Genomic DNA, 22,255 nt, shown 5'->3' on the forward strand with positions numbered 1-22,255 from the left:
ACATTATTTGGAGAAATATTGTGCAGATTATGGAGAATAGAAGTGTGGGTTTTTCCAGTGAGATAAAGGGAAGTGAATTCTAAATTCCACTACTGAAGTTTCCTTATAAGAGTATCTTCTATGTTTGTAACATTTGTATATCTCACCTGTCTTTTTCACTATGAATTTCAAGTAATAATTTCAAGAGAGTAAAGACTTGGTAGCTATTATGCTGGGTTTTTTTTTTTTTAATATTAATTATCATCATTCAGGTCCAGCCTTATACCTGTTTCCCAAGAGCATGTCCCCAAACTATGAGGCAGCTCCAATTCCCGTATGAATAAGAAATAGCTAGTTTATTGTTGAGATACTGCTTTGGTCTGAAATGAGAGTTACACCTTAAGCAGAATGCTAAAGATACATCAGATGGATTACTAGAATTCTGTTAATAAGGTACTGTTTTCTGTATCTTAGCAAATTGTAGATGGAGATTTAGAAGTTTTTACTGATTCAAGGGGATGAAAGTGACATTTTGCAGTTAATATTGAGCCCTAGAGAGGAACTAATTTGCTAAGTACCATGCATTTTCTTTTGAATCAGGACTTTAATCTCCCATTATTCTTTATTATTTATCTTTACTCGAATGAGTAATGGACCTTTTGTTATCTGTGATTGCCATTCTACAATTAGGTCCTTGTGATTTGCTTATTTTAGTTATGAGGGAGTTGAATAGTAATTAAACAGGTAATAAGGGAAAAACCTATAGAAATGTACCACGGATAGTTGAATACACCAGGATCTTATTCTTAACCAACTGAGCCACCCAGGCGCCCCACCAGGATCTTATTCTTAAATAGTTATCTTAATTTGTTAAGGAGTATGTGTGGTGTGTGTGTGTATATAAATAATGTGGGTATTGATAAATGACAACTGATAGTTTATAGGGAAATCTTTTGAGGTCCAGAAAAATTACTTCCCCCTTTTTTTTTTTTAAGGAGCAAGGGGAGTCAGTCTTTTCACAGTTATTTCCCTTATTAAGTCTTTGTCCCTGATAGAAATTTTAGAATATTTATAACCTCATATTTGTTTGACCTCTCTCAGTGTTCCTGATTCTTCACAAATAGGGATATGCTGGATGAATTGAGAGAAATGAGCTACCCTTTCTACTAATTGAATTAAATTAGAAATGTAACATTTGGATAAGGAAGGAAGGAAATACACATTGGAGTCTGTTGACTTAGTCATTTGATCTTGGATGTTTGGTACAGCCTGGGGTGGTCAGTTATTATTACCGTGAGAAAGCATGCAGTGGTATTTGCTGGCTCAGCCCTGTCCAAATAATCTCATTCTTTTTCCTTTTCTTTTCTTTTCTTTTCTTTTCTCTTCTCTTCTCTTCTCTTCTCTTCTCTTCTCTTCTCTTTCTTCTCTTCTCTTCTCTTCTCTTTTCTTTTCTTTTCTTTTCTTTATTTGAGAGAGAGAGCAAGCACAAGCAGTAGGGAGAGAGAGAGAATCTGAAGCAGACTCCACACTGAGTGCAGAGCCCGATGTGGGGCTCAATCCTACAACCCTGAGTTTAGGACCTGAGCCGAAACCAAGAGTAGGCTTCTTAGTGGATTGTGTCACCTGGGCGCCCCCTGATAATCCCATTCTTGGGGTGCTGCTTCTTTATAAGTGATCTAAAGAAAATCCTCTATAATAGGAATCCCTGGAAGATGATTAGTTTTTCAGTTTTTATTTTTCTTTTGGGGGCGGGTGGCTTGATGATCAGACTCATTGTTTCTTGAACCTGATGACAGTGCTCATTCCTAAAAGAGAATGTGGGGTTCAGCCAAGCTAATTTATGATAGGTGTGCTTTGTTGAGAGAGTATTAGAAGGAATGAGTTAGCAATAGGTGGTGAGAGCAGTGTTGAATGAAAGGAAGGTAAGAAGGAAAAAAGACAAGGTTTAGGTGATTATAGCATATCCTTTGTGTTGTAGAAGTGTGATGGAGACCTGTAAATGGAGAGCAGTGTTAGGATTCTTTCAATTGTTGGAAGTAGGAAAGCTCCCCTGTTTGAATATTTTACCAGTCAGGGTAGGTTAGGAGTCAGAATTAACTACCATTTACCCTCTCCTTTTTCGTTAACTTGAGTGTATGGGTCTCAGCCAGCTTTGGAATGTTAAATTCTATGTGCCTTTTCTTGAGATGACTAGGCAGTATTATGTCCTCTGTTGAAATTACAGTGATTAGTAAGATGTGCTGATCAAATAGCTGTTCATTATACAGTTTACTGGAATGGGTAGAGTTGTATATTTCTAGGCAACTTAGATTAAATCAAGCTTTCTCCAACTTTAGTACACTTTAAGAGTCACTGGGAGGTTGGGGTACCTGGGCAGCTAGAGTTGTTTAGGTGTCTGCCTTCTGCTCAAGACATCATCCCAGGGTCCTGGGATAAAGCCTCATGTCAGGCTCCCTGCTCAGAGTCTGCTGCTTCCTCTGCCTCTCCCCAGCTTGGGCTCTCTCTCTCTCTCGCTCACTCTCTCTCAAATAAATAAATAAAATCTTAAAAAAATAAAAGAGTCACTAGGAGGGCTTGTGCAGTTTGAGTGCGAGTTTTTGGATCAGCAGTAGGTCTAGGTCTGAGAAGTTGACAGATGCTGATTTCAGCACCATATGTTGAAAAAAACTGGGTTTTATTCAGAGAACAAAATGCCAGCATATATTTAAATCATGTACTTCAATTTATTTCTGATAATGAATCAACTACACAAATTTTCACCAAGTTCACATTCAGTAAAATGACCAATAAACAAAAATTTTATAAAAAAAACAATTTTTTTTTTTAAAGTAGATGTGATCTCAGTGAATAGTGTGATTTCCAGGACATGGTAATTTCTGCATAACAATTCTATGTTTGGGGCAAGGTTTATCTGGTTTTGTTCTATTAGTCATAAAACAACATTACCTGAATTACTTTGCATTTGGGCATATGTTTGTGTTTTTTAAGATTTTATTTTTAAGTAATCTCTACACCCAGTATGAAGCTCAAACTTATAATTATCCCGAGGATCAAGAGTTACACACTCTAGTGATTAAGAGCGCCAGGTGCCCTTGTTTTGTTTTATTTTAAGCATCCACTTCTGGATCGTTTTAAGTATTAGGCCAGAAACTGGCAATACCAGAGGATTTCTGGGTGTTGTGTTTGGGATTGAGTCTGTTTTCTGGGGAAATTTCAACCACTGTGTTACAGCTTGGCTGTGAATACTGCGGTGGCTCTATTTGGTTATTGAAATCTAATGCTGTTTTTTAATGATGCTTCTTTATGGGCATAGTCTTACAATGCACTGTCTACTTCTACTTAGAAACAACGAAAATTAGCCTAGGATTTCTCCAGGATTGAAAGTGCTGAAGAATGTATAGTTCAAATCAGAGTCACACATCCATGCTATAGCAAATAAGGAACCCACAATTGAAATGAGGGGACTTCTTTTCTGTGGCTTCGAGTGAGTAAAATAAATTACAGAGGATTTCTTAATATTGTAACTTATGATTTCTGAAAATAAGTTATTGAAGTGAAACTGGTTTTCTTGTTTTTGAAGGATGACACAACATTTGGGGCATTGTATTTTTCTTAATTTATATTTTATTACCTTCTCTAGTGAGCTTTTTTGGACAATGGCTTTGTATTTTAGATAGATGGGGTATTTTCTCTTTTTTTTAAAGATTTTATTTATTTGTCAGAGAGAGACAGAGAGAGAGAGAGAATGAGCACAAGCAGGGGAAGAAACAGGCAGAAGGAGAAGCAGGCTTCCTGCTGAGCAAAGAGCCCGATGCAGGACTCAGTCCCAGGACACTGGGATCATGACCTGAGCCAAAGGCAGACACTTACCCAACTGAGCCACCCAGGTGTCCCAGATGGGGTGTTTTCTCAACTGAGTGAATCATGGCCCTAAGTGATATCAAAGTAACAATAGAAGTATTGGCTTCCTCTAAGATTGCTGAAGTCACAATGGAGAAACAATACATAAAAGGCCTGACTTACCAAAGAATATTTCTATGTCTAAGATTTTAACATGGAAGATTTGTAAAAATGGTTACAAGAAGGCATAGACTTATTCTTCCTTTTTAGGGAGAACAAAACATTAATAATTGGAATCTAGTAGGAGTTTGGATAGTTAGCAATTTTTGTTATATTGGTATATTGTTAACACAGTTATTGGTGGAATCAATACATAACTGAACAAAAGGCATAACAAATTTCCTTATGGTATAGGCAAAGCTTGGCTTCAATTTAAAGCTCAAATTTCTCATTCTTTGTAATTTTTTGAGTCATGAAACATGGACATTTTATTGTGCCACATTGCTGGGGGCACAGAATTAAGTGATATTATCTTGATGTCAACTTGCCCATTCTGTCATTTAGAGAGTGCCAAATTTTAATTTGGGGCCTTGATGGAAAGGGAAAAGGGTGTTCCTTAAGGTGTCTACTCTTATTGGATATTTCTATCTGTTTCAGGATAACTCACAGGAGAATAAATCTTCCATGTTTAAATATTTAAAAAAGCACGTGTTTAGTTGAACTTAGCCCTTTGTGCAAATCCCTTAGAAATCAAGAGAGCATTGTTTAGGATCTATGACAGTTTACTTGTCAGTAGATAATAGAGTACTTGGCCCCATAAAAAGATATGAAAATGTGTCATTATTTAGGTTGGCAAAATATATTGTTTATTTATTTTCTTGTTTTTTGTAATGTATATAAACATCTGTACAACTCTAAAAGAACAGACTTGGAACAATTGTATTCAAAATGACAAAAACATGTACAGATAATTCAAAGAAGAAAATACAGCCAAGTAAAGTGAAATGTCTAAAAATAACTTACAAGCATCCTTTAAAAATCATTGACACATTTAGTTATCAGTTTTACATAGATGTAAAGAGGCTATGCCAGCTAGGCCAGGAAGTGGCTGTCATTCATGGACATGAACGGAGCGTAAGAAACATGGACAGGTATTTCATCCAGAAACTTAGAAAATTTATTGGACAGTAGATGCTGTACAACAAACTCCATTAGATGGTTGTTCTGGAGCTGCCTTTCTACATTAGTTTTGTTGTTATTGCTGTCTTTTAACTGTATTAAAACTTCTAACTGGTCCCCTTCTAGCTTCAGATTCTCTGTTTCATCTGTCTGCCAGAGCAGTCTTTTGGAAAGATATGACAAACCTCGTTACGTTGCTTCAAAAATCTGCAGTTGACATGTTTCAAGAGCATTAGAAATAAGCAATAATCAGAGAAGAGGACAAAGATTATATAAATTGATAATATGTAGAGCATCTTTGCCACTGACAAAACTGGAAGTTTTCTAGTCACTGAACATTTGGATTTATAAATTTTGTGATGTTCCTTTACTTTTATCCCCTGAATAAGATGCTCCTGATAAGAATCTGGAGAAATTTGTACAGCAAGAAAAAATGTGATTAAAATCCAGGATGATACAGGATAATGTGCAAACCTTTTTTCCATTAACATGAACAGGAAAGGATAGCCTGATTGCCTCTGCATTGATAAAATTGTAGTTTTCAAATTCTTCTGGAGAATCCTTTGCAATTTGACTTACGGACTGCTGTAGAAGTCTAAACCTGACGATGATTTAAGGGGTCATTGACCAGGACCCTCCTGTAGAGACACTCTAGCTCTTATACTCTATTTCATTGACCAACATGATCAGCACAGCATCCCTCATTCCAAATTATTCCCAAAAATGCAAGTGTGTGAAGGTATCTACTGAATTGAAAATTATTTCAGGTGGATGGCACTTGTAGTATTGGTCTAGTGTGGACAATCTCAAGGAAATATAAGCCAGCCTTCTAGGAATATGTGGAAAGAAGGGGAAGGACAACACATCCTGAATTCATCTAGAAGCTTCACCAACTGCAAAAAATCACTGACAAAATAAATAGAGATATATACTGTCCTGAAATTCATCTTCCTTTCAAATATTTATATTTCATTGGCAGTCTTTGCATTTGGAAAAAAAAGTCTCAATATTTTTCTTTCTATAGTTATCAACTTGCCATCAAAATATTTACCAGTAAGAGCCCTGCATATGTGACATTTATTGCCTATGTGGTAAACACAAATATTAGTTTTCTTTTTTTTCCTCTTCCCCTACCTGCCATTTTAAAACAGCTAGGAACCTAATCTATTAACTAATTTACTGGACATATATAGCTTAAGAATTTATTTAAATATGTAAGAAAATTGTGATTGGGTAATGATACTGAAATGGAAATATAAAATACTCAGTAAATGATGAATATGCATGAACTGTTCATTGGATGTTTGGAGGTGAAGAAAATGAAATTCAACATGTAATAGTTTTTTATTGTATTTTATTAATCTTTTTGGGAATCGAATGCTTAAGCACAGAGGCCTACATTTATAAACAAATCTATTGTTTTTAGATACTTTTAAAAATGGTTGCTGTGATAATAGAGCTGGTTTTGTAGGGAAGTTTCTAAAAACATGTTTGGTAAAACTGCATCCTGGAAAATATTTTAGAAAAGAATGGGCCATTTTGTAAAGATACCTTCAATTCTGTATTTATTGTTTGAGTGCTTATGGATAGTAAAGAGGAAATGGGCATGGGGAGTGTTTACTGTATTAATCAGGAAAGAAAGTAAGGCACTAGTTATTTATGTGCATTTTGAGAATATTGTATACGAAATAACCAAATATAACTGCTTTGTGACCGTAAGTCATTGTGATTGCTAAGAAAGCCGTTGCTAACATATGCAGAAGAAATATTTTTAATACGTGACTATGAAAATAGAAGTTACCTCTGAATGATGGACATTTAAAATCATTTGACTGGATTATTGCTGTGGCTTTTTGGAGGGGTTGGAGATTGTTCTGTGTGCAGTTGTCACATAAGAAATTTTGTTAAGGCTGCTATATGTGGATGTAGATGTTACTCTGTAAATGTTATTTATGTTAATATTTGTATGGTATGAGATATAATTCTCATGATGGAATTGCTGCATAAGAGGCCAGCCTCTGTGCATGTTTGGGCTAGGATTTGATGTGCTTTTTTATTTCTCTGGATATAATAGAAAAAAGTACTGTGTTAAAACATCTTATAAAGCATGGTGATGGCCAACATTTAGGGCATTTTAATTGTCAGAATATAATTTTGTTGGTTACTGAGAGGAGTTTCTAGATGGCCTTGTTTGTATTAGACAGATAAAAGAATTTAGAAGTTGGAGAATAGGGAATTTTTGAGGACTATATGTGTATGCATATGTACAGAGATAGTTCTTGAACAGCCAGGCTTTACTCCATGTTCAGATGTTGGGAATCTACATATATTTTATTAATGTAATGTTAAACAGGTGTGGGTTTTTGTTATTGTTTTAATCAGTGGAATTGTTGAATTGCCTCTCAAGATTAATTCCTTTTCAGTAGATACTGTTACAATGTTATATATAATGTAACTTTTTTTGTTGTTGTTTAACATCAGATTCTCTACATGGATAGGCATCACTGTAAATATGTATCACCTTATTAGGATAGACTTTTTTATTTCCCAAAAGTGATAATATATCTAGCCTCTCTGTGTATGTTCATCAGATCTCTAGGCTCAATTTTTAGGTTGTGGTAAATATGTTGTGTCTAGTATAATCTCTCATTGTTTTATATAAGATTCATCATGGTGGAAATGTCATTGTAACTATTGGTCTGCCTCTGTTCATGGTTTTCAGATGTTTGTATACAAACAAAATACAGTTACTAGATAAATTCTACATGTGGTTAAACATAACAGGTTAGAAGAGTTTTCATGTCAGTGGAATTTGACATTTAATGATAACTGAATTGTTCTTGTTTTAAAATACATCTAATTGTATAGGTGTAGGTGACTATAAGTTTTTATGGAGGTAGTTCAAAATTGTCTGTCAAACCTATGGTTACTAAAGGATGGGCTAATTCAAGAAATGTTTTATATAATGTGTATATAATAGACACAGTTATTATGTTTTCTTAAAGCCAAGGAACTATTATATCAGCATGTTTTGTAAATATATTAATTATGTATAGAGTGAAAAATTACCAAAACAGTTGTCGGATTATCTCTTAGTAAATAATTGGGCTGCTGAAGTTCAGGGTATTTTGTTAGATTGTTCTGTGTAAAAGGCGAGAAAGATTTATGCGATCTGAAGAGAAACCAGATTAGGTCATTCTGTGTAAAATAGTTAGGATATATAATAGTTTTTGCTTTAAACTTTTAATCCTTGATTTTATAGGGGTCGCTTTCATGTACACCTGTATATATACACGCAGGTGTATTGTATACATGGCTATAAAATAAGTGTTTATTAAAATTCATAGCAAAGAAACACTGTTGGCAATAAGTATCACTGGGTTTTAGTTTGTTCTTTGTGTCCTTTTGTGGTTCATGATACAGGGAGTTTCAGTTTGAGCTTTAGTTGCTGATGATATTGTTAGATTGCTACTTAAGTTATAGACCAATGTTAGTTTTTGTTTCAGAACATCTGCATAGGATTTGCTGATAGGCACGTATTTTTTGAATAGCAATTTGAGAGACAATGTAAAAACATTTTATTTTGGCAAGCTGAATCACTATACCATGTCTATTTGGGATGTATTTGGCGATGGAGATTATTATTATTTTTTTGGATATAGAACAGTGTCATTTTAGAAAACACTTGGATATATAATTTCTATCAATTTTGGAAATATATTTTCATATGAAACGTTAAAGGTGGAAACATTGAGTATAGATAGAGTGAGCATCTTCATGAGTTAGGCTTGATTTTGATTTTTTTTTTAATTTTTGTGTCTTTTTTTAAGGTTTTATTTAAATTTCAGTTAGTTAACATACAGTGTAATAATAGTTTCAGGTGTACAATATAGTGATTCGGCACTTCCATACAACACATAGTACTCATCACAAGAGCACTCCTTAATATCCATCACTTGGTTAATCTATGTCCCCACCCACCTCCCCTCTGGTAACCCTCAGTTTCTTTTATAGTTAAGAGTCTGTTTCTTGGTTTGCCTCTTTCTTTCTCTCCCTTTGTTTTATTGAGATTTTTTTTAGTTAGACATTTTTGTTAAAGTACAGGAATTATTGCCATTCATATTTTTAAATAAGAAACTTGAATAATTTCTTATTTCGATATAAATTTTTGATGTTAAGTGTTGAGAACAGAGCAGGGAAGCCTTTCACTGGCTTATATAACATCTTAATTTCCTAGGTATGTAGAAATACCCCCTCCACACATACACACACACACACACACACACACAGCATGCATACACACACAGAGTAAATCTATTAACATTGGACAACTATGGCAAAAATTAATATATTACCAATAGGAGTGTTACAAGACCACTCCTGTTTTCACTTGGTGTGTGTGGGGTTGTTACTAGGTAGTTGTGCACATGTGATCAGATCTTTGTTTTTATAACATAACTTGTTAGATGTACAGACATTTCTGTTATGTATTTGAATATATTTCACCTAAAATTAGAGCACATAAACTTTTTTTAAATGCTTGTAGATGTGAAATGGTAAAATAAGCTTCTATTGTTAGTATAATTTCTAGAATGCTGTGTATGTAATTATTTATAAAACACTTGTTATTTCTAGATATATAGCCATTGCTGACAGACATACTTTTAAGTATCATACTTTTTAAAATCAATATAGTAATTAGTTTCTCTGCATGTTCAGTGGTTTGTTGTGAGGGCTATGGATGGAGGGAGGGGTGGATGTTTTCCAGTCTCATCTATAATGTATGATTCTTTTGCTTCTTAACTATTCTTTTTGGTTTAAAGAAATTGTGAATATGTATATGTTGCAGTCATGCTATTGATAAACTATAAGTTTGACATGTTTAATATTTGCAAATTATTCTGAGAATTCTATATGGGTGGCTCTTTGTGGTTTGTTAAACAGTGGTATTTGTAATTATAACATTTGACTTAGGAAATATATAGAGTTGTTGAACATGATAGAGGGTAGAAACAGTATTTTGATACTGTTCACCTTTGTATAGGATTATATGGATTGCTGGGGTTGTTAAAGACAAATGACTTGAAAATTGAGTTAAAAGATTCTGAGCTATATTTTTGTTAACATTTATGTGTGTTTATACACACACACATGTATATAGTCAGGGAGAATAGAGTGGTTAAAAGTTTTGTCTCACAATTTCATTTAGAAGAAAAATTAGACTGCAATAATTAAATTGTACCCATTTTATATAAACATATTTCTGCCTACTTAAGGGACATTAGGTATATCTTATTTTCTCAGATATACTTACGTTGATGAAATTCACTTTTCTAAAGAACATTTTACAGAATCTAAATTACAAAACTCTATGTTCATCTGTTATATGGCAGTATGACAACTTTGTAAATAATGGGCAAGTGAAATATTTATTTTTAAACATTTAAATTTTTAGATGTATTGAGTGTCACAGTATAATATAAATGTTTTCATTGTAAATGTGTTAGGATTATTGTATTTTAAAATCAGCATGGCAGAGAAATTAATCATTGATATGCAGGCTCTTGGAGCTGTGCAACATTTATATTAATTTGGTTGTTAAGAGGAGAAATAGAAAAGACTGTGCATTACCCCATTCTCATAGTATAATAGTACGCCAGTGAATAAGTACAAATTATATATTAAAAAACTTGTACCATGTAAATTCATTTGGTATTTCTGAATGTATCATAATGTATTTCATTAGGAACTTCCTGATATATATATATATGTATGTGTGTGTGTGTGTATATCTTTTATTTTTATGTTAAGACTATTTTTTAGAGCAGATTTAGGTTCACAGCAAAATTGAGGGCAAGGTACAGAGATTTGCCATATAGCTCCTGCCCAACACATATATAATCCCCATCATTATCCACTCTGTACATGGATAATCACCCCCATTATCAACATCCCTTATCAGACTGGTACATTTGTTACTACTGATGAATTTTCATTGACATAGCATTATAACCCAAAGTCCATGGTTTGTTTTGGTTAACTCTTGGTGTTGTACATTTTGTTAAGTTTGGACAGATGTATAATGACCTGTATCCATCATGGTATTATACAGACTATTTTAATTATCCTAAAAATTCTCTGTGCTCCACCTATTCATCCCTCCCTCATATTTATTTTTATGGTTTTTGTTTACATTGGAGATATAAATGACTTTCTTAAAGAGATTTTATACTACCTCTTGGAACAATATACAGTTCTGTATGTGTTCCTTTGGTTGCATGACAATATTCAAGACAACTTTGTAAATAATAGATGCAGTTTTTTTAATTTTTAACATCTAGTCTTTCTAGATGTGTAGAGTCTCACAAAGTATAATTTTGTAAATAATTCATTGTAAACTTTATCATAGTCATTATTATCAAGTATTGTAATAGCATTGCAATTGATAACAATTTTAGGTTTCTTGAACTATACATATTTTGGTATCTGTTTATTGAGTTGTTAGGGGGAGAACGTTAAAAGGGTGTACTTCCACTCTTGCATACTCTAAAAGAAAATTTTACATTTTAATCACTGTTTAGTTCTTGTATTTATTATACACTCTTATACATTAAAAATCCTAAGTCAGTATTTTACAGCTGTATTGCTGAAAGGGCATTATGTGTTTTAATCATAGGAAATATGTTATATAAGAAATTTTGTTCTCCCTCCTCAAGCTATTCAGTTTCGTATTTAACTGGACAGCATGACAACATTCAAGACAACTTTGTAAATAACAGATGAATATATTTATAAATACCTAATTTTTCCAGATGCACAAAATTTCACAACATACACATTTATAAATATTTCTTTGTCAAATACCATAAATTGTTTTTTCTAAATATTTTGTCAGTGTAATAAGTAATTAATAATTGTTCTTTTAGTGTTATGTACCATTTTGATGTTTGTTAGGTGGGTTTTTGGGCAGAGGGATAGACCGATCACTTCCTTTTTCTACAGATTGTTACGTTCTCATGTAGAAGAAAAGATTATATTTTATACTTACAAAATGAATGAAAATACCCAGGATGTATTTTATCCTTGAAAGAAGAAGGAAGACATGAGAAAGGGAATTGTTTAAAACCACAGATATGTTCATTGTTAAAAGATACTTGTATTTGTTATTTTACTATGTTATGAAGATGTACTTATAGCAAATTTATATGTGTATATGCGTATACTTATATAATATAAATGTTAAGCACCTGTATACAGTAAAATTAGTTTTAGGAGCATAAATCTGATGGTATTCTCATTCTCATTTATTAGCTTATTGCTTTGCATTTTATTTTTTTGAAAATTATGGAAATAGTATTTCAAATCTAAGCTTAAACATTTTATAATCCCACTTCTTGGTATATCTAAATGTATGTTATTTTTAATATAAAATTGTTAAGTAGCTCCATATGTGTTTGTTTTCTGTTACCATGTATATATACATCTAAATGAAAATAGAATTTCTGTGATTATGAATATTTATTTTATTATTCTAAGAGCTTTTTGAAAATGTCCAGTGTGTAATTATATTTGTATGTTATGCAGTAGTCAAACAAATGTCAAAAGTGTTCCATCTTAGTAGCCTGTAATAAATTATGAAAATTGCTTAGAAAGAAATAAAAAGTATAAACAAAGATATAAATTAGTATATTTTTTGAACAGCAGTTTGGCAATAATAGTTGAAATTCAAGTGTGTAAACATTTGAAGTGGTATAACTTGCTGCTGGGATTTTATCTATTCCAAGTCTCAAATTTACAATGAAGAAAGTATGTTATATATTGAGTATCAAATAATATTGATTCCTGATCAAATAATTGAGCATCTGAAATATATATCCATAAAAGATCATAATGGTTGTATCTTTCATCATATGAATATAATTTAAACACTGGAAGACATTCTGATGTGAAAGGGTGTTTTAAGTGGGTATTTTAAATTATTTCATTTTTTGAACAAATATCAACTAATAGTGTGTTTACAGAGTTGTGTCCATATGTCTATCGTTGTTCTAATGGAAATGGTAATATTTACTATTCCTGAGGAATTTAATTATCCTGACATGATTATAGAGTTAAGTAATGCTTACTCATCAGTGTTATTATACTGGTTATTTTAGCATTCTTAAGATTTTTGTACATGTGTAAGTTAAATGGTAAAACATTGTTAGTTATCTGTATATTGCTACATGACAATCTGAAATGAATATATGAATTGCTGAATAGAAAGTTGTCTGGAAGATCATACAGCAAAACTTTAACATTACTGTGTAGAGAGTTGGGACTGGAAGGACTGCATCTGCTTTCTGCATTGAAATTTTAAAGATATTTCAAAAGGAACATTAAAACAACAAAAGGGAATTTTAAAGATACAACCAAGTTGTGCATCTCTGTATTCTTGCCTGTTGACATCTTGGGAGTATTGGGCTGTTATATCCAATTTTGTATTCCCAGCGGCCATTCGGAATAGTTTGTCAGTGATCACGAAGAACGTGTGATTTAGAAACTCTAGTACAGCAGAGAGTTATACACACTGAAACAGTACTGAGGGATCCAAGAAAAGAGTATGGGAGAAGATGGGATTTGAGGTAGGTGCTAAACAATTATATTTGGGTTTACAATCACATGAATGATTAAAATAAGTCATTGAAACTTTCTGTAAAGGGTAAATTTTCATAATGCATTGCCATATTTGTGGTTACTGACTATATCACGTTGTTTGAGGGAGAGTATTATAATAAGTTACTCTTAATTAATGGGAGTAATTGGAGAATGGATTCTTTACTTATATGGTAGTTGAGTCTGTCAGAAGGATTTCAAGTAGGTCTTTACGTTTTTTAATATTCAGAAATGAGAAGCATTTCAATAAATTTGTGTTAAATGTTCACTGATAAGGTAAGAAAATTTTTAAAAAGTTAACTGTGCTGTTAACTGCTGGTTTATCTCCATTCGCTATTCATGATTCTGAAGTCATCCTAACTTGTGTGTCCTGGTGTCTCATTTGTAACTGGCTACATGTATACTTAATTATCAGATGTACATGATGAAAAGAAGAGATTAATAGGTAACCTGAGGACAGCTGACATCAGGAACATTCCTCATGCTATTGGACTTCCTTAATTTAAAAGTCTTATCTGGGAACTACAGGTAAGAAGGTACTGGATCAAGAAGTGCTGTTTTAGGACAAGTCTTTGTCTAGGCTCAGGAAAATGTCACTGGTGCAGACTTTGGAATATTCAACCATGTCTGAGAATTAGAAAATTAATGCTTTCCAAAGATAATTTTACTGAAATAGAGATGTGGAGTATATGTAGAATGTAGGAGATTATTTGTGTATTCTTCCAGTTAATTACCTTATTTATAATCAAATATCATAACATAAGTAATGTTATAAATAAGTGATCAATTGTTCATTAGCTGGGCAGAAAGAATTTTTGCAAGTAAATTTTATAGTGTGATAAAGGGAGAAGTTCATGGAAACTGAACAAAAAGGGGAACCCTCTTGGACTGTTTGTGGGTTGGACTGTTGGTGGGAATGCAAACCGGTGCAGCCACTGTGGAAAAGTGTGTGGAGCTTCCTCAGAAAGTTAAAAATATGATTCAACAATTGAACCATGAGGCATTTATGTAGAGAATACAAAAATACTAATCCAGAAGGATACATGCACCCCAGTGTTTATAGCAGCATTATCTACAGCAGCCAAACTATGAAAATAGCTCGTGTCCATCAGCTGATGAATGGATAAGGAAGAAGTGTTAAATAAACAATGGAATGTTAATCAGCCATAAAATAAGAATGAGACCTTGCCATGTGCAGTGAGGTGGATTGCAGTCATATATTTGTCAATAAAGACAAATACCATATGATCTCACTCATGTGGAATTTAAGAAACAAAACCAACTAGCAAAGGGAAGAAAGAGACAGAGGCAAATCAAGAAACAGTCTTAAGTAAAGAGAACAAACTGATGGTTACCAGGGGAAGTAGGTAGGAGGAATGGATGAAAAGGTGATGGGGATTATGGAGGGCACTTGTGATGAGCAAGGGGTGTTGTATGGAAGCGTTGAATCACTAAATGGTACATCTGAAACAAGTAGTACACTGTATGTTACTAACTGGAATTTAAATAAAAACTTAAAAGTATTGGTAAAGTAATGGCTGATGTTGGAGAGTTACATCAGCTATGGGATTGATTAATGAGGTATTGTTTCTAAGCATTAAAAGAAATTTATAACAAAGTTCAAGATGAGCTTCTACTTACCTGCTGCTTTAGCTATTCTAGGACAATGGTGTATATCTTACCTTACTATGTTTCTTTTTTCTTCCTATCAGGAGATGATAGTTCCATGAAAACACACTTCTGCCTTCTTTGTAATTGCAAGAATTGGTATCACCAGACCTCTCATTGACAGTATTATTTATTCAAGTGTTCTTCACCTCTGATATCTGGTCCCAGGAATACCCCTTGGCGAAATTATTGTAAGAACAGGTAAGAGCTGGGGTGCCTGGGTGGCTCAGTTGGTTAAGCGACTGCCTTCGGCTCAGGCCATGATCCTGGAGTCCCAGGATCAAGTCCCACATAGGGCTTCCTGCTCAGCGGGGATTCTGCTTCTCCCTCTGACCCTCCCCCCTCTCATGAGCTGTCTCTCTCTCTCAAATAAATAAATAAATTCTCATTTTTCTTTCTTTTCCCACTCTACTCCTTTAGAAGGTTAATTTATGGGATATAAGGCCAAGCGTGAATGCAGACAAATTCCTTAGACATTGTTTTTCAGAGAGCCTTGGCTGCCTACCTGTTAATCCCAGAATAACCTTAAAGGTGAAGACTTTAATAATAAAGTTTTTTTTTTGCTTAGGATTAATCATTACTAAATAGAAGATTAAGGACTTCTTGGGGGAAGTGCCTACTCAACAATTTTGTGGTAGCCAGCTGGAATAATGGGTTAAGATCTAAATCTATTCTGAAGTTCCACTGTAGCATCTATATCTTTAGTATAGTTACCATTTTTCTCATCAAATGGACTGAGGTCCTTTTGTTATTTTTTTGGAACTTTTTGGCATTGCTGTCCTGTTCCTTGTACAGAAATGCATATAGATTACATGAAATATTTCTGTATGTGAATAAGCAATCTAGAGATACAAGCAACCATTCAAATACATAGTTGAACAGAGACATGAGAATTATCAAGGTATGAGAAGAAAGAACTGGGTTTTATTAAAATTAACATGCAGTGGTACATTAGCTTCAGGTGTATCAATAGTGAATAGTGATAGTGAATCGAAATTCTGTGCATTATGCAATGGTCAACACAATAAGTGTAGTTACCATCTCTAGCCTTACTAGAAATTCAAAAAGTAATTCTGATCCATCTGTTATTTCTTTACAATTAAATGGCTGTTGCATTTCATTGTACATAATTTTATTAGCTCCTACTGATAATTGTGTAAAAGTGTTGTTTCTAACTTTTACCCATTTCCTAATGTATCCTCTCAGGTGATGACTTAACAGAAAACTGATGCTATTGCTTCTGTCACCATCTTCAAATCCAAAAGACAGTCTTCATAATGTTATGGAGACTTCTCTTTCATGTGTTGGAGTGGCTATTCCTCACAGATCAGAAAAACTGGACTGAGAAAGCTCAAGTTTGAAAGTTACCTAAAGAGTGTCATTGGAGGGAATTGTAACCAGGCATGTTGACTGTTTTCATTATTGACACTGGACTAAATCTCAGGAGATTGAATGCGGGAGATGTTATTACACAGAAATGTTATTACACAGGATGCTGTGATTGCAAGGCTTCATTTCAGTGTTCTCATAAGTATAAAGTGCATATATTTATAATTTTCATATACTACAGGGTAAATTTAAAATTGATTGATAAAAAAATTACCTTTTTCCATATTTCAAAAGGCACAGAAATTTGTGAAGGATAGTATTTTTTACTTAAATGCTTTTTTCCCCTCCTAATTCTACTTCCCAACATTATCTACTGTTAATGGAGTTTTGTGCGTATCTTTTTGGGCTATATTGATGAACAAATGGTTATGCTAGTAGTCCTTTGGACACATACATTAGCTACAAATTTTCTAAGCAGTTACATGCTTTATATAGAAATAATTTTTAATTTCTCTGGCTAATTTGTTGAAAACAGTCTTAGTATTTCCACCTTCTTGGAATTAAGTATATCCAAAATTTATATTCTGAGTCAACAGTGGAAATTTTCCCCAAATGGTATAGATTGTCCTCATCAATCTTGAAACCCACTGTATGTTTATGAGACTTCTGTTTTCTTGAACAGTAGAAATATTACATTTCAATGTTTTAATCTTTGAAAATGTGGTATTACAAAAAAATTGCTTTCCTTCCCTTACTGTTCAGTTCAGTCATCTTCATATGTCCTTAAACCTTACTAGTCACTTACTTCATTTTCCTCTGTGGGTTTTAATTTTTTTTTTTCATTTCCCTCAGAGTATTAGTGTTTTTGTTACTGGTTTCTAAAAGATTATTTATGACTAAGGATGTTAAACATTTGCCATGCATTGCTAATGAAATACCATGTGTTCTCACCACCGTTTTACTGTGATGTTTTACTTTTTGGTTGTACAGAAATTGTGTATTCAAATATAATGTTCTGCTTTATGACTTTTGAGTTTTGTGTTTTTATTCAAAAACGTGTGTATCACTCTCATGCATTCTTTGTATTTTCTTCCATTTTTTTTTGTCAATCTGTCATTTTATTTTTTCCATCAATCATTACTGTGGTTTTAAAGCATTATCTACTCAAATTATTTACCTTGACTTAAGGTTATTTAGAAATTCCCACATATAATCAACTGCATTTCTCTGTTTGCCTTACTGTCTATTGATACTTTAAAGTTATTGATGATTTTTAGCCTATTCCATTGAGATCTGTCTCATTTCTCTTCTTTTTTTCAGAATATCCCCTGTCTATAGTCACATTTTTTTCTCTCAATTGATGCTTAAAATTATTTTGCAAGTTGGAAAAAAATGCAGTTTTAATTTCATTTGCACCAAATTTAATAGATTAATTAGGAGAGAATAGATCTCTTTAAAATTGAGTCATCCTATCCAACTGCAAGGTACGTCATTCTATTTTTAATCAAATTGTTATGTTGGAAAACTGCTGGTGTAATTTTTTTATTCAGTCCCGGTCATTTCATAGTTTTGTTAATGTAGTGATGGGGATTGTACAACTACTTTATTTTCTTACTTATATATAAGAGATATTTTTGTTTACTTTTCAGTGGCATTTCATTAAAATTCCAAAATTTTGTTTTTCTTTTTTAATTCATTGTTCTTACAGAATATATGGAAGAAGAAATGGCCCTTGCTTATTTGACAGTGAATATTAATCCTATTAGTTTAAGGTTCGTTTAGTTAAGGGTCATTTTAGGTAACTTTCCTATCTTTATTGGGCATTTTTGGCAAAATTTGTTGACAGTTTAATAAAATGATTTGTATTTATCATGTATTATAGGTGATCTTAGTTGCCATTATAATTATTGGTTAGGCTAAAAACTAACTTTTCCTAAAAACGAACATTCTTTTTTTTTTTTGAAAGATTTTATTTATTTATTTGAGAGAGAGAATGAGAGAGAGAGAGAGCACATGAGAGGGGGGAGGGTCAGAGGGAGAAGCAGACCCCCTGCTGAGCAAGGAGCCCGATATGGGACTCCATCCCGGGACTCCAGGATCATGACCTGAGCCGAAGGCAGTCGCTTAACCAACTGAGCCACCCAGGCGCCCTAAAACGAACATTCTTGAACTATATTTTGTGTATGTGTGAATGTGCATGTCTGTTTGTGTATATATATTCATAAACATTTCCCTATTATAATTGTTAAATTTTATTTGCAATTTCTGAAAATATAATCCTAAATAAACAGCTTATATTGTTCTGTTTTTGTCAGGTTTTTGTATTTGGTGTACCTGCTCTACCAAAATGTTTGGAGTATTATTTTTTATAGGCTGGAAACAATAAGTATTAGCAATAATTTTTTAATTTTTATTTTGAAATAACTCTTGGCTTACAAAAATGTATATTGTTCTCTACCTTCTTCTTATATTAACATCGCTCATTTGTAGTACACAGTTATCTAAGCCAGGAAATTGATATAGTCCTGTTAACTGATCTTTTTATGATCCATGATTGAAAGTGGAATCCTACTTTGCACCTAGTTGTCATAGTCTCCTTAATGTCCTTCTGCTTGGGGCATTTGCCCAGTGTTCTTTGATTTTCCACAATTTTGATGTTTTTGAACAGTCTACAAAATACCTAACTATTAATGTTACTCCCTATGGGTTTGTTTGATTTTTGTCATTGAAATTTAGGTTGTGCATAAGATTACTACAGAAATGGTACTCCTTTCTGAATTCATCACTAGAGATCACATACTGTTGTGTACCTTGTGACTAGCAATGTTACTTTGATTACGTAGCGTTACATAATAAGTATCTTTAGGGGAAGATACTACAAATACTGTTAATACTTTTATCTGTAAATTTTAGACCGTATTGTTGTTTGCAATAATTAATACACAGTGGTGTTTCATAAATTGTAATTTTTTTGACAAAACAGACTTTTTTTTTAGTTTCAGAAGTAGAGTTTAGTGATTTCCATCAGTTGCATGTAACACCCAGTGCTCTCATTACATCACCCAGTTACCCCATCCCACACCCAACTCCCCTTCAGCAACTCGTTTCCTAGAGTTAAGAGTCTCTTACGGTTTGTATCCCACTATGACTTTGTCTTACTTGATCTATGTGTCTGTTTCTGTGCCACTACCACACTGGCTTGATGACAGCTTTGTAATAGAGCTTGAAGACTAGAATTGTGATGCCACTAGCTTTGGTTTTCTTATTCAGCATTCCTTTGGCTATCTGGGGTCTTTTCTGGTTCCATACAAATTTTAGGATTGTTTGTTCCAGGTCTGTGAAAAAAGTTGATGGTATTTTAATAGGGATTGCATTGAATGTTTAGAGCAATGTCCCATGCGCATGGAATGGAAGAACAAATATTGTTAAAATGTCTATGCTACCTAGAGCAATCTAATTTTAACAATATTTGTTCTTCCATTCCATGCGCATGGGACATTTTTCCATTTCCTTGTGTCTTCCTCAATTTCTTTCATAACTGTTCTATATTTTCTTAGAGTACAGATCGTTTACCTCTGGTTTAGGTTTATTCCTAGGTATCTTATGGGTTTTGGTGCAATTGTAAGTGGGATCAGTTCCTTAATTTCTTTCTTCAGTCTCATTGTTTGTGTATAGAAATGCAACTGATATATGTGCATTGATTTTGTATCTTGCCACTTCGCTGAATTCGTGTATGAGTTTTAGCAGTTTTGGGATGGGGTCTTTTGGGTTTTCCGCTAGAGTGTCATGTCATCTGTGAAGATTGAGATGAGTCTTTTGTGCTCATTCGGATGCCTTTTATTTCTTTTTGTTGTCTGATTGCTGAGGCTAGGACTTCCAAGTACGATGTTGAACAAGAGTGGTGATAGCCACTGTGCTCCTGACCTAAGGAGAAAAGCTCTCAGTTTTTCAAAAACCCCATTGAGAGTGATATTTGCTGTGGGCTTTTTTTATATGGCTTTTATGATACTAAGGTATGTTCCCTCTGTCCCTACACTGTGGAGAGTTAAATCATGAAAGCACGCTGTATTTGTCAACTTTTTTTTTTTAAAGATTTTATTTATTTATTTGACAGAGAGAAACACAGCGAGAGAAGGAACACAAGCAGGGGGAGTGGGAGAGGGAGAAGCAGGCTTCCTGCCGAGCAGGGAGCCCAATGCGGGGCTCGATCCTAGGACCCTGAGATCATGACCTGAGCCAAAGGCAGATGCTTAATGACTGAGCCACCCAGGCGCCCTCAGATGCTTTTTCTGCATCTGTTGAGAGGATCATATTTTTTTTTTCATTTATGTATTGTATCACATTGATTTTGCTGATGTTGAACCCCCCTTGCAGCCCAGGAATAAATCCCACTTGGTCATGGTGAATGATCCTTTAATGTACTGTTGGGTCCTACTGGCTAGTGTTTTGGTGAGAATTTTTGCATCCGTGTTATCAGGGATATTGGTCTATAATTCTCCTTTTTGTTGGGGTCTTTGTTTGATTTTGGATTCAAGGTAATGCTGGCCTCATAGAATGAGTTTGGAAGATGCCCTCCATTTCAATTTTTTGAAACACCTTCAGAAGAATAGGTATTATTTCTTTTTTAAATGTTTGGTAAAATTCCCCTGGGAAGTCATCTGGCCTTGGACTCTTGTTTGTTCGGAGATTTTTGATTACTTCTTCAATTGTTATGCTGGTTTTGGTCTGTTCAGGTTTTTTATTTCTTCCTGTTTCAGTTTTGGTAGTTTATACATTTCTAGGAATGCATCCATTTCTTCCTGATTACCTAATTTGTTGGCATATGGTTGCTCATAATATGTTCTTGTTGTTTGTATTTCTGTGGTGTTGGTTGTGATCTCTCCTCTTTCATTATTTTTTTATCTGGGTCATTTCTCTTTTCCTTTTGATGAGTCTGGCCAGGGGTTTATTGATCTTACTGATTCTTTCAAAGAACCAGTTCCTAGTTTCTTTGATCTGTTCTACTGTTCTTTTGGTTTCTATTTCATTGATTTCTGCTCTAATCTTTTTAAATTCTCTTCTGCTAGGTTTAGGCTTAATTTGCTGTTCCTTCTCCAGCTCCATTAGGTGTAGGGTTACACTGTGTATCTGAGACCTTTCTTGTTTCTTGAGAAATGCTTCTTTGTTATATACTTCCCACTTAGGACCGCCTTTGCTGCAGTGTTTTCATTTTCATTTGTTTTCCGTGATTTTTTTTTTAATTCTTCTTTAATTTCCTGGTTGACCCATCCATTTCCTGGTAGGATGGTTTTTAACCTCCATGTATTTGAGTTCTTTCCAAATTTTCTCTTGTGATTGAGTTCCAGTTTCAAAGCATTGTGGTCTGAAAATAGGCAGGGAATGATCCCCATCTTTTGGTACCTGTTGAGACCTGATATGTGACCCATGATGTGATCTATTCTGGAGAATGTTCCATGTGCATTTGAGAAGAATGTGTTCTGCTGCTTTAGGATGGAATGCTCTGAATATCTGTGAAGGTCCTCTGGTCCAATGTGTCATTCAAAGCCTTTGTTTCCTTGTTGATCTTCTGCGTAGATGATCTGTCCATTTTATTGCATTATTATCC

At 33.7% G+C, this 22,255-nt stretch overlaps 1 protein-coding gene and 1 non-coding gene across 7 annotated transcripts in view; both read left to right on the top strand.

Annotated features, from left to right (window-relative positions):
* SNRPN (small nuclear ribonucleoprotein polypeptide N) overlaps positions 1 to 17,676 on the top strand; it is a 31,144-nt gene extending 13,468 nt beyond the window's left edge. For 2 of the 6 annotated variants that reach the window (XM_054513372.2, XM_064570032.1), the window contains 5 exons: positions 3,323 to 3,463; positions 5,125 to 13,622; positions 14,069 to 14,181; positions 15,366 to 15,522; positions 16,528 to 17,676. The gene's annotated coding sequence lies outside the window, so the exon portion shown is untranslated. The remainder of the gene's footprint in view (positions 1 to 3,322; positions 3,464 to 5,124; positions 13,623 to 14,068; positions 14,182 to 15,365; positions 15,523 to 16,527) is intronic. The other 4 variants (XM_064570030.1, XM_064570031.1, XM_064570033.1 and 1 more) reach the window with 4 other exon arrangements.
* On the top strand, positions 1,735 to 1,804 carry LOC123862771 (small nucleolar RNA SNORD108). Its single transcript, XR_006795440.1, has one exon. It is a non-coding gene; the product is annotated as a small nucleolar RNA SNORD108 (small nucleolar RNA).
* Positions 17,677 to 22,255: the final 4,579 nt, after the last annotated feature.

Source organism: Mirounga angustirostris, unplaced genomic scaffold (genome assembly GCF_029215605.1).
Source record: "Mirounga angustirostris isolate CCGP_5_RB_7025 unplaced genomic scaffold, mMirAng1.0.hap1 SCAF_9, whole genome shotgun sequence".
Classification (NCBI taxonomy): domain Eukaryota; kingdom Metazoa; phylum Chordata; class Mammalia; order Carnivora; family Phocidae; genus Mirounga; species Mirounga angustirostris.